The sequence below is a fragment of the Delphinus delphis genome, chromosome 13 (assembly GCF_949987515.2).
Source record: "Delphinus delphis chromosome 13, mDelDel1.2, whole genome shotgun sequence".
Taxonomy (NCBI): domain Eukaryota; kingdom Metazoa; phylum Chordata; class Mammalia; order Artiodactyla; family Delphinidae; genus Delphinus; species Delphinus delphis.
Genome location: NC_082695.1, coordinates 8,277,496 through 8,294,086, shown reverse-complemented (window position 1 = coordinate 8,294,086; position 16,591 = coordinate 8,277,496). Strand labels below are relative to the sequence as shown.

Sequence of the window (16,591 nt, the reverse complement as noted above, 5' to 3'; positions counted from 1 at the left end):
CAGACCTTCCAAATCCCTGTAAAAATCTGAGGATGCCATGAACTTAATGTCTCCAGCCCCTTCTTATTTCAGAACTTTCAAACAAGAACTTTCCTGTGCAGAGTACAGGGAAGCCAAGCCAATTTTCTGTTTTTGGTATTAAATTTAGACCTTTCATCCTGACCATGAGATATTTCTGGATTCTGCATGAGTATTCAGCGAATGCCAGTGTTCAAGATGCTATCCCATCTGGGGCTACTCTGCACACTGCCCACTTTATCTCATTCTTTTAAAACTGGGAAAAATGACCCAGACATAGGAACAAATTCAGAAGTAGGTTATTCCGTTATCCATTAATTGTCATTTAATGCCTCTGCCATCTAGGTTATTTGGAGATGAAAGAAACTAAATTTAAACCGAAACCTGAATTGAGCTTTGCAGAGACCCTAAATTGTCTCTGCTCTGGCAATTTAATCTTGTGGGTATGTTTAGCAGCAGAATCTGCTTTCCTAAAATGTTAAAAGGTAAATAATATGTGAAAAGTTAAACTGCATGGATGGGATTCCAGAGGTCTTATTAAATGCGTGCCTGGTACTACATTTTTGTCAAATGGTTTTTTAAAATGGATTTTGTGAGATTAATGGGTAATGTAGAGGAGCCAAAATAATATGCAATTCATATTAGTTCTTTGGTTATAATTATGGGCTGAAAAATAGAATGCACCTAACATTCTTACTGTGCTCAAATAATAATTATAGCATCACTTATTGAGCGCTTACTGTATGTCAGGGATTTTGTCAAATTCTTCACGTATGTGTCAGAATTTATTAAAATGTTAATTTATGTGTGCACTCCTTCTGTTTCCCCTCCTCTTGAAGCAATTTGCATTGCCTTGAGTTTTACAGGCTGAAATTAGAAACAGTACTTATGCCTTTTGTAAAGGTCTGAAGTCTTTAGAGGAGCTTATACTGGTTGTCCTCAAGGGGGGAGTGGAGAGGAAAGTTCCTATTAGAGTAAGAAGAGAGTAGAGAGATGCTAAGAAGATTGGGAAAGGATCACAGGTGGTAAGTTTGGGGCAGCTCTTGAGGAGGCCACACCATCAGTCCGGTGGCTTCCAGTGTGGCCCAAGCTTTCCTTGTCCCAGGTCTGACATGGAAGCATCAATGCCATTGGACCTAAAAGGACCAGGCAGCCTGGGATGATGGGTGGGTGACCAAGCAAGCACCACGATGGGCCATCAGCAGAAGACTGCAAGTGATTCTCTGAGGCCTTGTCACTGCAAAAGAACCCAGAGACTTGCAGCCCCCAGGAAGTGTGTGAGGGAGAGATGCTCAGTAATGACAGGATGGGGGCTCAGAGCTGGATTTCAGTTGATTATAAAATAATATACTTCCTCTAGCAAATCTGAGTTGTGAACTAAAATGGGTGACCTCTGCATCAGTCAGCTTCCTGGCAGGATAAAGATGGCACATTCTGGACAACTGATGAGAGCTTAATAAAGGACTATGTATAAAGGTGTGGGCGGGGTTTAGGGAAACCAGCAAGGGTCCAGCAACAAAGGCAGCTATTGCATCCCTAAACCTGAAGCAGCCAGAGAAGGGAACAGGCACCAGAAGCCCAACACAGAAGCTGTATGGAAAAGGTTACCCAACAGGAGCCTTTAGATACAGCCAGTCTTGAACTCACTCTCCTTCCACTCTCTGATCTCCTGCCTGGCCTCCCCTTGGTTAAACCCAACAGGGAACCAAAGGAGCAGGCAACCCCTTGAAGACCATCCATGCAGACTGGCCTCCCAAGGGAGAAAATGGCAGAGTGGGGATCTGGAGGGGCAGATGGACTGAATTATAAATTGAATTATACAGTCAAAATGATGGGCAGGAAGGCCCTGTGAGGCCACCCAAGCCACCGCCGCATCTCTAAGCTTCCCTGGTTCTCCAGCTGAAGATCTAGGCATCGGTGGAGTTAGGTCTAATTCTATTTCTGCACACTGCCCACACCCACGTCACCTCATTTAATCTTCACAATAGGTCTGCAAGGACAGTATTGCTTTTTCCATTTTGTAATTAAGGAAACTGAGTCCTGGAGAGTTAATAGAGGGCCCAAGGTCACATAGCCAGCAGCTGGCTGAGCCAAGATTCACACACAGGTCTCCCTGATCCCAAAGCCATTTACACCAACCCACTAAACTGTCTCAAAACTGGCTCAGCGGAGTCTGGAAGAAGGATCATAAATCAGGCCGCTGAGGCAAAGTGATTTTCTGTGTGAGGCAGAGGGATTTTCTATGTGTGAGGGCCAGGGTTAACATGCTATCTGGCTTTCTCTGCCTACAAGGGCTTTGCCAAGGAAACTCTTTTCTTTCCCAGGTAGGGCTAGTGGTTTGAAATCCAAGCGCTTACCCTGGAATCAAAGAGGGAGAAGATGGAGAGAAAACACTTGGCTGATGATGGGAAAAAAGTGTATTTTCATTTCAGATGCCTTTCAAGTTCTTTTTTTTCCAGCTGAGTGTTGGTGTATTTATAGAATTCAGGGGGAGTATTTAAGGGTAACCAGCAGTGGAGCTGCATTTTGGGACATCAGGAAGCTCAGAATCATGCAGGAAAATGTTGATGGGGTGGGACAAGAAAAGGCCAGGAGCAGCAGGGCACAAATCTTCTTCTTCATGTTGTCAAGACCTTTTCTCCCTTCTGGGATGATGACGTCAAATCAAGGTCTATAAGAGTGCTATAGATGGAATATAGAATCAAAATGACGGGCAAACGGATGGAAGGCTGAACAATTTGTGGTATAAACATACGGCAGAATATTATTCAGCCATAAAAGAAATGAAGTATGAATACATGTTGCAACAGGGATGAACCTTGAAAACACCTTAAGTGAAAGAAGCCAGACACAACAGGCCACATATTGTATGATTCCATTTATATGAAATATCTAGAAAAGCCAAATCCATAGGACAGAATGCAAGCTGGTGATTGCCAGGGGCTGGGGCGGTGGTGGGGGTGGGAGAATGTGGAGCAAAGGCTTCAAGGGTATGGGATTTTCTTTGAGGACGATGGAAACCTGGAAATAGACAGAGGTAGTGGTTGCACAATACTGTGAATGTACCAAATGCCACTGAATTTTCCCTTTAAAAAGGTTAATTTTATGTTATGTGAATCTCACCTCAATTTTTTAAAAAAATGATGGGCAGTCAGGCCCTTAGGAGGTCACCCCAAGTCTTCCAAGCTGTGTTTGCTCCCTATGGTTGAAGTTCCAGGAGCTGCATGGTATAAGGTCTGATTTCATTCTAGGTTTCCCTTCTCTCTCTACTCCTCCGACCACTCGTTTCCATTCAGTTGCTCAGACAAAACAAACCCATCCCAGCCTCAAGATCTTTGCACTGCTGTTCCTTCTGCCTGGCCGTTCTTTCCCCAGATCTTCACCAGCCTGGCTCTGTCTCCTCAGCCAGGTCACAGCTCAAATGTTAGTTTCTCATCTAACATCTGAGGAGGTCAGGAGGTCTTTCCTGACGCTGTTACTTAAAGTAATACACCCACCAGTCATTCTCCATCATTGTGCTCTGCAGACTGTCTGTTATGGCCCATTAGTGGGTACTGAAATCAGTTTAATCATTAAATCAGTTTAATGTAAATCATGATTGACATTTTTAAAAACTGAAATTAAGTGGAATAGAAAATATCACACAGAATAAGGGTAAATATTTCTTTGACAGAAATATTTTTGCTGCATTCAAACCACTCCAAATTTATTGGCTTAAAAACAATACCTTTTGGGACTTCCCTTGTGGTACAGTGGTTAAGAATTTGCCTGCCAAAGCAGGGGACACAGGTTCGAGTTCTGGAACGGGAAGATCCCACATGCTGTGGAGCAGCTAAGCCCATGCACCACAACTACTGAGCCTGCGCTCTAGAGCCCGCAAGCCACAACTACCAAGCCTGCGTGCCACAGCTACTGAAGCCCATTCTCTGCAACAAGTGAAGCTACCTCCCACCTCAATGAGAAGCCCGCACACCACAACGAAGAGTAGCCCCCGCTGGCCACAACTAGAGAAAGCCCACGCGCAGCAACGAAAACCCAATGCAGCCTAAATAAATAAATAAATAAATATTTTTTTAAAAAACCCTTTCCCCCCACAAGTCTGTGGATAAGCTCAGCTGGGCAGTTCTTCTGCTCCATGTGGTATCTCCTGGGTCATCATGTGACTAAGTTAGGCTGGGAGCTTGTCTGGGGCTGGAACATCCAAGATGGCTTCCCTCCTTTCTGGGGCCTCAGTGCCGGCTGCCATTTCTCCCTCGTGTGGACTCTCTCTTTCTCCTTGCGGTGTTTCATCACTCAGTGGTCTAACCTGAGCTTCTTTACATGGCAGCTGGGTACTAATGGCATAAAAGTGAAAGCCACCAGGCCTCTTAAAGCTGAGGCCCAGAACAAGTACAGTGATCATTTCCATTGGTCAAAGCAAGTCATAAGACCCACTCGGGTGCAGAGTCCTAACCACTGGACTGCCAGGGAATTCCCTAGACTCTACCTATTGACTGGGGAGTGGCATGTGCATACCAGGAATGATGCTTGCCAAACTGCTGGCAGATATCTTCACAGACAATCTACCACAACTGTTCTGTGAAAGTTTCATTTCAGCTTAATGAACATGCATGGGTGTTCACTGGGTCACACAATAAGCATATTTCTTACTGTGAATCACAGTCAAAAGGTTTAAAAAACACACTTCTTCCACATCCCTTTTTTAATATCTTCCATAGCACTTAGTACTCTCAGAACTTAATTTACTTTATTATGTCACCCCCATGAGAATATAAGCTCTCTGAGGGCTTGTCTGTCTTGTTCACTGCTATATCCCCAGCACCTGTCAGGGCCTGGCACCTAATCGGTGCTTAATAAACATCTGTTGTTGTTGAATAGGTAGTAAGAGTTATTATTAGGTGCTGAGCAGTTAAAAGAATTATCTCATTTAATTCGTTTAACACATTTGAGCTCCTACTGTGTGCTGGTGAGACAACAGTGAACAAAACAGACAATAATTGCTGCCACAGAGTTTACATTAGACTAAGATACTAGAATAGTATTGAGTAGATTTGTTGATGTTATTTTGACAGATAAGGAAACTGAGAGTCAGAGGACTCAGTCAATTTACCCAAGGTCACATAGCTAATAATTTCACCCTGATACCTGGCTCTTCTCTACCCTGCCGCAGAGGCTGGGCTTTGCCCAGAGATGGGCCTAAGTGGTTACTGATCTCAATTCCTGCAACTGATTCTCTGAAGGATCAGACATCTTTCTGGGAATCAGGCACAAGGTAGTGGGAAGAGGAGAGTCCCATGACCTCAGGGTCCCTGCCTTCCCCACTCCCTGCCCCCCCCCACTCCGTGATGACGTCTCACACCTGGGGTGTTGCAGATTTGAGCCACAGGTCTCAGTCACCCCCGACTGTCTTATCGGCATGTGACATCCCCAAGTGGCTGGGGCCTGCAGGCCTGGCAAAGAATGCAGCCCGAACAAAAATAAACCTGCCACATTCTTTGGCAGCCCCCTGCCCCTTCCCGCTCTCCAGCCATCCATCCTCACAGCAGAGCCTGCCAGCGAAGGCCGAGAGAGGGAGAGCAGGGTGGAGGAAGTACTGCTGCAGTCCAACCCTGAGAAAGAGAGGGAGAGGGGAAGAGAGGAAGAGAAAGAGAGAGAGAGATCACCTTATATGGGAACGTGCGCAGACAATATGTGGCAATGGCTTAGAGGGCAGCAGAGGTCAGATACCAGACAGATGGAAGAAATTAAACATGGGACAGAGAGTGTTCCTGGGCCCTGAAAACAGCTCTTGTTTCACAGCGAGTTCGCACAAAACCTGGCCCGTTTTCCTTTTTAGCCTAGGCCAAGCAAGATTTGCGTCCTAAACGCTACATGACTTTGAATCAGGCCCCTGACTCTGGCTGGCCGAGGTCTCAATCCTCTCAAGTCATTTCTCTGACGAACAAAATTCCTCTTTGCAAAAAAAAAAAAAAAAAAGACGGGGCCTGTTTCCCAAGAGTTTCCAATACCTCTCCAAAGCACATAAATTTGCTGTTAGTGAGTAAATACCCCTTCATTTCGCATTCATTCATTCATTCAACAAATATTGAGGACCAATTATACCCCATGCACTGAGCCACGGTCTGGAAAGACAGTGTTGTTGTTGTTGATGATGATGATGATGATGATGATAATAGTCGTAATAATAATAATAATAGTTACCATGTGTTGATTTGCACTCATCTGGTAATGTTTCAGTTCATAATAATTTACTTAGTACCTTCCATGTTCTAGTCATTGGTGATACTGAATGTTGACCTAGAATCATCTGGTCCCTGCCCTTGTGGAGTTTACAAGGGAGTGGGGGAGTAGAAGTGACAGATATTGAACAAGTGATCCCCCTGGATCCTCACAACAGTTTTTTGAGTTAGTTACCATTACCATCTCCATTTTATACGGGGTTTTTCAGCTTCAGCGTTACGGACATTTTGGGTTGGATCATTCTGTGCTCTGTGTGTGTGTGTGTGTGTGTGTGTTTGGGAGCGGCTCTGTGCACTGTAGGATATTTTGCAATATCCCTGGCCTCCACCCACTAGGCATCAGTAGCAATAACCAACACCCTCAGTTCCTCCAGTTGTAACAACCAAAAAATGCCTCTAGACGTTGCCAAATGTCCCTGGGGGACAAAATTGCTTCTGGTTGAGAATCACTTTTTTCAACAGATGAGGAAGTAGGAGGGGTTATAAAACTTCCTCAAGGTCATACCACTGGCATGTAGGGCTCACACCTCCGTCATTTTGATTCCAAACCCCACGGGCCTAACCATTACAGTGTGAAAACCTGTATCCTTGACAACAGATGACTCTGGGTTTGGATGATTGTAGACCTCACTAGCTCATTTCACAAAATGGAAGTCATCTGTGTTAGTTCAGATCCTCTGAGAAGCAGATACCACGTTGAGCACAAATTTGCAGATTTACTGAGGATTTATTTATTTATGCCTATGAGGGATAAAGGGCAAGGGAGTGAGAATAGGCAAGAGACTGTTCAGACTGTGATGCTGGTCTGATACCTTGGAAGGAGAGGGGGACAGAAGGATTGGGTAGGAAGAGGCTTGGACAGCAGCACAGTTCTAAGAAAGTTTTGGCCATGCTGAAAGGGAGTTCCCCAGCCACAGTCAGCTGTGAGAGGGATTCCAAGTCGGGCAGCAATGGGGCTTCACTAGCACTCCCAGTGTGCTCTGTTATTGGCTGGGAGCAGCCCGGGGAGGTATGGCCTTGGCATGAGCTTGGTGGATCCAGAGGGGTGGGAACTAGTGCTGTCAGTCAACCATGCTCTTCGAAGCAGACACTCAGGAAGGAGTTCTGAGTGGTGCACTCCAACCATGGCTGCCACATCATCAGAGAAGTGCTGCCCAGTAGTTACAGTCACCTTAAGACAAGGAGATAAAGGCACTGGAGATGCAGTGGGCAAAAAAGCCAGGTTGGCATCCTTTAAGCAAAAGGGTTCATTTTCCTTGCAATGTCTTAAACTTCTTAGTGAACTTTGAAGTCAGCTCTAACTTGGGTACCATCAGCAAGGAGGTAAAGAGTGCAGTCTTGAGGGTCTAGTTTGTAGTTTGTGAAAGTGGGCACTCTCTGAGCCTCAGTTTCCCCATGCATGTAATGGAGTTAACCTGCTTTATCTCATAGGGTTGATGTGAGGATTGAATGAATGTTCATGGAATTGCTTTTCAGAAGAAGATGGAGGTCCTCCTGCACAAACTTTCTGCCCATCCTTTGGTTTTGTAAGGACATCTCCCTGCTAGCCACCCTCTCATCCTTCCAACTAAGATTCATCTTGGCATATACCCAAGGGACAACAAACTAGCATCCCCAGGCTAAGTATGACAGATAGGCAAGTTGTGTTTGGCTCACAGAGCACTAAACAAACAAACAAGCAGAATGAACCAACATCTGAAAATCGAGATATTTCAGGATGAGGCCAATCAAAACCAGTGAGACTCAATTGCATTTGTTGGGACTGTCTGGATTTCTGGAAATCTGGATATACTATGTGGAACCTTGGCTTAAGCTGAGAAGAGGCTTCCTGCTTCAGATGGGACATGCACTGACCTGTTTGCCACAGTTCCCCCTGCTCCCTAACATGTGTGATCCGGAAGCCACTGTCAGTTGCTGATTATCGTCACGTTTGTGCTGCCGTTCTTCCTAGAATAACATTCCTTTGTCTCGTGTACCTATTGAAGGGGAACGTGTAGACCAGGAAGCCTATGTTCTTTCTTGTATCTGCTCCTACTTCACTCACTTAGACCATCTCCTGGTGCCTGTAGCATCCAAGTTTACCTTTAAGCTTGCCATCCTTTTAAGCCCTTCTGGAATCTTCTTCCTAAAATTATCCCTGCAATTTCATAAGAAATCTCTACATTACACCTAGAATCTTCCCCCACCACTGACTCCTTCCTCTAGCCTTCCCACTATGCACCAGTCTTCTTCTCCACACCCACCTCCCCTGCCTTGTTCCTGGGACATTGCCTTCCTCTCATGGGAAGGCCACCCTCATACCCTCTTTCCTCATTCAAATTGACTTCAAGACCCAGGTCAACCCCCGCCCCGATTCAACCATGCCGGGCTACAATGAAATTGTTCTGGGAACTCCTAGTACAGTGAGAATCTGAACCACACACACCAGCACTCAGCTCCATAGCTGTTGAATGAATGAATGAGGGGATAATCTACATGAGTTGCAATAATTAGAAAGCAGGGTCAAGATTAGGACAAAATAAACAAAAATGTTAGTGGGAGCTATTTTGATAGGTTATGGGTGATTCTGGCTTTTCTTTATTCCTTTTAGTTTTTCCTACAATTGAGAAAAAAAGATAATAGTGAAAAGGAAGTAATGTGAGTCTGGTTTAAACATCTAGACTATAAGCAAGGTGAGGGCAAGGACCAAGTGTTAATTCTAATATATCCTCCTAACTCCCAGCAGCAGGGCACACACAGTGAGCTAGGGAGAGCTCCCTGGGAGCTAAATTAACAGCACCAGGGCTTATAACAGAGACTGTCAATTCGCTTCTCGAAAGCTTCTTAGTGAAGATGTCCCCCTTTCCTCTTTCAGACTCTCCAAACCCCAATTTTGTGTGGTGTCCTCTGCCTCTTCTTCACTGCCGTGTGCTTCATGGAAGAAGAGTCCAGTCCCAACCCCTGCACTGATCAGTCTAGCCCAGGGTTTCTCAACCTCAGTACTATTGACATTTTGGGCAGGATAATTCTGCTAATCTTGTTGAGTTGTTGTACGTGCCACCTTGGAGTTTACTTGTTATATGAAGTAAAATTTTCCTTAATGTTGAAGTGTTTAAGCTAATTTGAGTTGTGCCTTTCTGTTGCAGCATCTTAACCAACCCAGGGATGTCTTAAAGACATTGCACTCACATACAAATAAAACGACCATCAAAAACAGTGATGATCTGGGTGGTTGAGGGCAGATATCAGCATCTGGAGTTGGGGATAGGTATGTCAATTAATAGTCCCTTTTTTTTTTGCGGTACGCGGGCCTCCCACTGCTGTGGCCTCTCCCGTTGCGGAGCACAGGCTCCGGACGCGCAGGCCCAGCGGCCACGGCCCACGGGCCCAGTCGCTCCGCGGCACGCAGGATCGTCCTGGACCGGGGCACGAACCCGAGCCCCCTGCATCGGCAGGCGGACCCCCAACCACCGCGCCACCAGGGAAGCCCCTAATAGTCCCTTTTGAGTACCATTGCTGATCTAAAGCTATTCCAGTTCTACGTGAAATTTCTGATAACCTGTGCAGATGCTGAGACAGAGAGAGAGGAGTTTAATTTCTTTTGCAAAACAAGGAGCAATATCTGGACTCGAACCCACTATGTCCCATCATATGAAAACTGCTGCAAAACACCAAGTTCTGTAGTTGTTAAGCTAATATTCCTGGGAGTCTACCAAACAGCCTCTAAGATGGAGCTGATTAAGAAAATGCTAAGCCAAATGGCATAACCTCTAGAAGCCTCAGTTTTCTCATCTGTAAGCTGGGGAGAACAAGAGGAGAATCCCCTGGTATTGAGGATCAGAAAATACTTCATGAACCATAAAGAAGGTAATGTGTTATCAATACTAAGCAGACAAGACATACAGCAATGCTGTTCCTGAAATTGGAATGTTCTAAATTTAGGATGTGGTATGAACAAAATTATCTGTTGATTGTTTGTATGTAGTCTTGTTAAATTTCTTATGCTTCTGAGGTTCTGCTTTCTCATTTGTGTACTGGGGCAAGACCTCATTCTGACTGTGCGCTGAGGATAAAATAAGGCTCTTTGAAAAAGAGAAACATACTACTATCATTATTTCACCACAGTTTTCTTGCCCCGGGTCAGATGATAGCAACAGGGCAAACAAGACTTGCAGGCACGGACTCTACAGTGAATGTCGGCTCACCGCTACCCTCTACTGGTCATTAGCGGTGCACAGGTAGATACAGAGAAGAGAGGGTCCTTGGAGAGGGACCCCAGGAAACTGAGGCTCAGAGAGGGAAAGGGACTTGCTCGAGGGCATGGAGATAGTCTTGGACAGAACATTTGGGACTCCTGATTCTTAGCTTTTTCCAAAGGGAGAAAAATGAGAGCTGGAAACTCATTATGGCTTCACTCTTGCTAAGTTCTCACGAGCTTTTCTAGATAGTCTGATTGGGACTTTTCTCTCCTGTTCTTCCCTCACCACCCAAACTGCTTGGATTTCCCATCCTTTTCTTCATACCAAGGTGGCCACCATCGGCCCTGAGGCTAAGAGTCCTGTTGGGTGCTGGGTGCTTCACAAAAATGATCTCAGATCCTTACAACTGCTTTATAAGGTAGGCCGGGAAACTAAAGCTCAGAGAGATTAAGACTCTTGCCCAAGGTCCAACAGCAAGTAAGCACAGGAACCAGGATCTCAACTCTCACCTGAGACCCCAAAGCCCACATTCTACCTGCCACCAAAACACAAAACAAAGCAAAACATCATGGCAACTTGTGTTGAAGACATGATTAAAGGTAATCTTGTGGTTTTTTTAATGCCCCAAATGGCATTTGCTGGGCAGACATATGATGAAGCAACAAAAGAGGGAAATTTTTTGAGCACTACCACATACCAGTGACACTCATATATATTATCTGTCAATTCTCCGATGACACATATATGATCTTGAATTCTGTCAACAATATTGAGTCACAAATGAGGAAATTGAGTTAAAAGAGATTAAGAAATTTGCCTAAAGTCACTTGGTGAAAGCTGGCATTCAGACTCTAATCCTCCTGCTTGGTGTTAGTATATAAACAAATTATGCTCTTAGAAGCATAAATAGAGGAGAGTATATGGTAGCCTGTGTCAGGCTAGACTGCAGGCCTCCCCGCCACAAAACCCCTCAGGCTCTCCTATAAACCATTTTCTTCCTGGAGGCCTCAGGATTTGAAGTCCTCCTGATCTGAGTTCAAACCCCTTTCCTTTTTTTTTTTTTTTTTTGAATTTTATTTTATTTATTTTTTCATACAGCAGGTTCTTACTAGTCATCCATTTTATACACATCAGTGTATACATGTCAATTCCAATCTCCCAATTCATCCCCCCCCACCACCCCCCGCCACTTTCCCCACTTGGTGTCCATACATTTGTTCTCTACATCTGTGTCTCTATTTCTGCCCTGCAAACCGGTTCATCTGTACCATTTTTCTAGGTTCCACATATATGCATTAACATACGATATTTGTTTCTCTCTTTCTGACTTACTTTACTCTGTATGACAGTCTCTAGATCCATCCACGTCTCTACAAATGACCCAATTTTGTTCCTTTTTATGGCTGAGTAATATTCCATTGTATACATGTACCACATCTTCTTTATCCATTCGTCTGTTGATGGGCATTTAGGTTGCTTCCATGACCTGGCTATTGTAAATAGTGCTGCAATGAACATTGGGGTGCATGTGTCTTTTTGGATTATGGTCAAATCCATTTCTGAGCCCTACTATGTGCCAGGCCCTGGCTGGGTAAATATTTAATTTAATTCTTGAGAGAACACTGCGAGGTAGATAGCAATTACTATCCCTATTTTACAGGTGAGCAGATTGAAGCTCTGAGAAGTACAGTTGACTGTTGAAAAACATGGGTTTGAACTGCCTTGATGCACTTCCACAAAGATTTTTTTCAATAGTAAATACTACAGTACTTCATGATGCATAGTTGATTGAATCTGCAGATGTGGACAAACCACAGATACGGAGGGTTGACTCTGTATATACTCGGATTTTCAACTACGAGGACAGTCAATGCCCCTAACCCCTGTGTTGTTGAAGGGTCAACTGTATCTTGCTCAAGTATGTGGGCGAGCCCAGGTGTTGATAATTTGCCAATATTCTATGTGATATTTTCTTCATGGTCTTATTCTTCCCCATTAGCATACAGGAAAATAGAGTTAAAGACAAGTGAAAATGACTTGCCTCAGGGCCTTTGCACTTACTGTTCCCTCTGCGTGCAGTGCTCTTCCCAGACATCCTGGTGGCTTGCTCCCTCATCCTCCTAAGGTCTTCACTTAACAATCATCTTCTGGGACTTCCCTGGTGGCGCAGTGGTTAAGAATCTGCCTGCCAATGCAGGGGACACAGGTTCGAGCCCTGGTCCAGGAAGATCCCACATGCCGCGGAGCAACTAAACCCGTGCACCACAACTACTGAGCCTGCGCTCTAGAGCCCACGAGCCACAACTACTGAAGCCCACGTGCCCTAGTACCCGTGCTCCACAACAAGAGAAGCCACCACAGTGAGAAGCCCGCGCACCACAACGAAGAGTAGCCCCTGCTCACCGCAACTAGAGAAAGCCCACACGCAGCAACGAAGACCCAACACAGCCAAAAATAAAAACAAATAAATTAATTAATTTAAAAAGAATGTGATATAGCCACTCAATGGAATATTACTCGGCCACAAAACGGAATGAGCTACTGATGCACTCTAAAATATGGATGAACCTTGAAAACATTACACTAAATGAAAGAAGCCAGTCACTAAAGACCACGTAGTGTATGATTCCATTTATGCGAAATGTCCGTAATAGGTAAATCCATGAAGACAGAAAGAAAACTGGTGGTTACAAGGGGCTGGTAAATCCATAGAGACAGAAGGTAGATTGACAGTTGCCAGGGGCAGCGGGGGAGGAGGGAATGGAGAGTGACTGCTTAGTGGGTAAGGGTTTTCCTTCTGGGGTGATGAAAATGTTTTGGAACTAGATAGAGATGGTGGTTGCACAACACTGAGAATGTACTAAATGCCACTGAATTCTATACTTTAAAATGGTTAATTTTATGCTGTGTGAAGCTCACCTCAATTTTACCAAAAAGTTCAACCCTAAGCACATCTTATCTTCCTTCCCTGTTTGATTTTTCTCGATAGAGCACATGGCCCTCTCACATACTATATATTAGTATCTATTGTTCATCCTGTTTCTTTAGAATATAAACACCAAGAGGGTAGGGATTTTGATCTCTTTAGTTATCTCACCCCAAAGAGTCCCTGGCACTCTGTAGGTATTCGTTGCATAAATGAATTAGAAAAAGTGTGGTGATGAACCAGAGTCCGGCCCCACCAACCCACCCCGCTCTCTAATTCTAACGGGCTCTTGATCCTCAAGCAAATTAACAGTAATCTTCAGTATGGGCTCATTTTTTCCTCCTTTTCCTAAAGAGCTAAATCCATAGGCTCTCAGCTCAGCTCTTTAAACCCTTCTCTGCAGAGAGTCTGAGAGAAGAGGGGCAGGAGAGGAGACAACGAATCCATCACTATGTGGAGAAACACTGTCCACTCTGCCGCTCTGTGGCTGCCCGCAGCAGTTGATTGTAACCCCAAACTGATGCTGTGAGGCCATCTTGTCCCTCAGCCAGGAGGACATCATTCCCAGCTGCTGCACAGGTGGCTCTTCAGGAGGGATATTTACAGGAACGAGTCAATAACCATTTATGAACAGCCATTCTGACACAGCTGTATACCAGGCACTTGGCCGAGTTACAAATGTAAGATATAATCATTCATTTGATCATTCATTCACTTACGTGGTTATCAAACATTCATTGAGCACCTACCATGGGTCTTACATTATGGCCCTTGATTTCAGTTTACAATTGAATTTACAGCCAAGGCACCAACACAGTATAGACCAGAGTTTCTCAGCCTTGGCACTATTGACATTTTAGACCAGACAGTTCTTTGCTGTGGGCGTTGATCTGTGTATTGTCGGATGTTTAGCAGCATCTCTGGCCATTAGATGCCAGTAGCACTCCCTCAATCATGACAATGAAAAATGTCTCCAGACATTGCCAAATGTCCCCTGGGGGTGAACAATCACCCCTGTAATGAACCACTGGTTTAGATGAGTATTTTTTCCCCAAACCCAGATAAACCACAATTATCAGAGAGAAGAAAAACACATTTAAAATTATTTTTGCTGTTCAATCTTTCCTCTCTGTCTCTTTCTGTCTCTCTCTGTCTATTTCTTTCTGTGTCTCTGTCTCTTTCTCTATCTCTCTGTCTCTGTCATTCTCTGTCTCTGTCTCTTTGTCTCTGTCTCTGTTTCTCTCTCTATGTATATACATATATGTATATATTCTTTCTTTTGCTAGTTAAATTGGAAAGGGAGAGCATAACAGCTAACATCTGTAAAGGGCATATAGTGTTAACTTTATTATAATAATAATTATTATGAACCTGCACCATTCAACACTTTAAGTCCCTTATCTCGATCACTCTCACAACCACCCTACGAAGAAGATGCCATCAATGCCCATTTTACAGATGAAGAAATTGAGGTTCAGAGGTGTTAATCAACTTGTCTAAGGCCACACTGAGAGTAATGGGCACAGCTAATGTTCAAATCCAGTTCTGTATGATTCCAAAACACGAGCTTTTCACCACCACATTACATATTCCCAGCTCCTGGCACAGAGCCTTGCACATAGTAGGTGTTCAGTAAACATTTGTTGTCTGAATTAATAAACAAAGGGATGGGGAAAGGATTGTAAGAAAGGTCTGGAGAAGCATAGGCTCCTACTTTGGGGCCTGATGCTCAGGAGGGACATGTACTATTTTACTTCTTTCTATTATTCATCCATCCACCAGTCCATTGGTCTATCCATCAATCCATTCATTCATTCACCAAGCATTCCCTGAAAACGTGGGTTGTGCCTGCTACCTAGGTGGGATTCTGGTTTGAAGATACTTGAGGAGACATGACATGTGTTCAGAAATAATTGCAACCTCAGGTTCAAAGTGATAAGCCATATTATGAAGGTACACATAAAGGTTCTACTAGTCAAGACTCTTTTGATTCAAAGTGATAGGAGGGTCTGCTTCAACTGGCTTAAGCAGGAAAGGGAAGTTACTCGCTCCTGAAACTAGTCAGGCCTTCTGGCATGGCTTGATCCAGATGTTCAAATAATGTCATCAGGAATCCCTCCATCATTTCCCTCTGGATTTCTGTGAGTTGACTTCATTCCCTGCTGCCAAATGGCCACCAATAATTTTAGGCCCATATCCTACCAGCTTAGCAACTCCAGCATAAAGAGAGCACCACTGTTTCAGTAATTTTAACCAAAGTTCCAAGACATATCAGACTGACCTGGCTCACATGTCCAGTCTTGAACAGAGCACAGTAGCAATGACGAAGTGTCTCAGACTGGTCCTGGATCCACTCCTGGGGCCTGTGGGTGGGGACAAAATCAACTGAGAATGTAGAAGGCATGGTTCTGTCAAAGGAAAACCAGAAGAGAAAATAAGGCCAGACAACAAAACCAACAGATGTCTACTCCAGGTATGATGGGGGTTCAAAGGAGAGAGCAGCCTCTTCTAGCTGGCAGATCAGGGAAGACTTTTTGGATCTTGTGGAGTCTGTGAGCTTTGATATCACCTAAGGAACCCAGAACAGGACACAGCCTAGGAACTGATTGGAGACTCCAATACTCCACACCCAAGACTTTGACTTTCAGACACCCCCGTCAGTGCCAAGATAGGGCCCATTCCCTTGGAAAAAACACAAATAGGTCATTATTTACCTGGGCAAATAAATTCTCTATAGAGCTCTTCCCAGGCTGGGCCATATTACATGCCTTATAGCTGTCCAGGTCCCCTATGAACACAAAGATTTCCTTCCGCATGTGGGAGAGGCTACTCATTCAGCTCCAGGTCAAAGGACCATTCCATTGGTACCAGTGGCAGGAACTCTTGCTTATCTTTCAATATCCATTCTCCTTTCTCAAGAAAAGTAAGAAAACTCCTGATCCAATTTTAAGCAAGCAACATGGTCAAACAGAATAAGGACTACATTTCCCACCTCTTGTTGCAGGTAGGTGTGGTCACGTGACTAAGTTCTGACCAATGAGCTGCAAGTGGCAGTGACAGGCCACGCCCTTGAAGGGAGGAACATGCCCTTTCTTTCTCCTTTCCTCCTTCTTCCATCCTTCTATTTGGAATTTGATCCTGATGGGGAGCCATTTTTGACCATGCTGATGAGGGCAACACCCTAGAGATGGGTCCCTGATGAATTCATTGCTCAGAACCGCCATACCAGC

General features: G+C 44.5%; 1 protein-coding gene across 1 annotated transcript in view; it reads right to left on the bottom strand.

Moving 5' to 3' along the window:
* IFT81 (intraflagellar transport 81) overlaps positions 1-15,717 on the bottom strand; it is a 103,907-nt gene extending 88,190 nt beyond the window's left edge. Inside the window, exon 1 of the mRNA XM_060029357.1 lies at positions 15,643-15,717. The gene's annotated coding sequence lies outside the window, so the exon portion shown is untranslated. The remainder of the gene's footprint in view (positions 1-15,642) is intronic.
* Positions 15,718-16,591: the final 874 nt, after the last annotated feature.